Here is a 592-nt window from a genome sequence, read left to right as displayed (position 1 = left end):
AGATAATATCCATAAGACGGCCTTAGTCTGAATGAGCCAAGTGAAACATGGCATGGTTTAAAGCACTGATGGAATACAAAGAGAAAGGATCCATTTCACCTTGATGCTAGAGATGTCCTCATTCAGCAGGTCCAAGGACTCCAGGAAAAGAGTAGTAATTCTAATGTTTGCATATTATTTAAGAATCCCAATAATTTAAACCATTTATTAGTTTTCAAGTTTTAGAATCAACCTTCAACCCTCTAAAGAGACTTGATTGCAGAGCATAACAGCAGTGTTAACAACAATGACAAACATAAGCCCAAAGCTGATGGGAGACGGAGAAAAAGTGCAGCAAGGTTAAGGAAGACCTTCATCTTACACTGTAAGGAATGAAAAATGATAGTACAGGTAAGGGAACTAGGTCTCTATTTTAAATTACATCTTGTGGGGTACCTGAGTGGCTCGGTGAGGTCATAATCCAACATTTGATTTTGGCTCAGATGATCTCACAGTTCATAAGACTAAGATGAGCATTAGGTTCTGCACTGACAGCTCAGAATTCTCTCTCTCTGCCCCTATCCTGCTTGAGCATACTCTCTGTCTCTCTCTC

The sequence above is a fragment of the Herpailurus yagouaroundi genome, unplaced genomic scaffold (genome assembly GCF_014898765.1).
Source record: "Herpailurus yagouaroundi ecotype Mexico unplaced genomic scaffold, PumYag 67755, whole genome shotgun sequence".
NCBI classification, from domain to species: domain Eukaryota; kingdom Metazoa; phylum Chordata; class Mammalia; order Carnivora; family Felidae; genus Herpailurus; species Herpailurus yagouaroundi.
The sequence above is the reverse complement of the archived record's forward strand: the minus strand, read 5'-3'. Positions refer to the sequence as shown.